We start from the raw sequence: 722 nt of genomic DNA, 5'->3' as shown, positions 1-722 counted from the left end.
TATCTTATTAGTATACACGTGAACAAATGTGTAACGTATATACGTATATAACTCACCACTTACGTCCTTTCTTATATAGCTATTTATTTAGCATCTACTTTCATAAATTCATCAATCTACTCTTTTCTAGGGAGAGAAAAATTAGAGAAAACATACTAGAATTGTGTGAGAAAGAGAGTGAGAGGTAGGTAGAGCGAACGATAGAGCGAAGAAAGGAGAGAGAGAGAGAACGATAGGAGGTGAGCAAGAGACAGCAAGAGAGAAAACGGAAGAGTGGGAGAGCAAGGGAGAGAGAGAGAGAGAGAGAGTAAGAGAGAGAGAGAGAGAGAGAGAGAGAGAGAGAGAGAGAGAGAGAGAGAGAGAGAGAGAGAGAGAGAGAGAGAGAGAGAGAGAGAGAGAGAGAGAGAGAGAGAGAGAGAGAGAGAGAGAGAGAGAGAGAGAGAGAGAGAGAGAGAGAGAGAGAGAGAGAGAGAGAGAGAGAGAGAGAGAGAGAGAGGGGGGGGGGGCAGAGACATACGAACCCCACAATTTTTGTCATTGTGTCTAATCGTCTGCAGCTTCCCTCTAGGGCGATGTCCATCATTTGAGAGCAAGAGTTAGCCTTACCGACCCTCCTTAAGCTTGTTTAACAGTGGGAAATCATTAACTTGCCACGTGGCATCTCTCACGATGAGTCACGAATAATGATAATTTAATACATCTTGTATTGATATGGGTTAACA

The sequence above is a fragment of the Procambarus clarkii genome, chromosome 57 (genome assembly GCF_040958095.1).
Source record: "Procambarus clarkii isolate CNS0578487 chromosome 57, FALCON_Pclarkii_2.0, whole genome shotgun sequence".
Classification (NCBI taxonomy): Eukaryota; Metazoa; Arthropoda; class Malacostraca; order Decapoda; family Cambaridae; genus Procambarus; species Procambarus clarkii.
The sequence above is the reverse complement of the archived record's forward strand: the minus strand, read 5'-3'. Positions refer to the sequence as shown.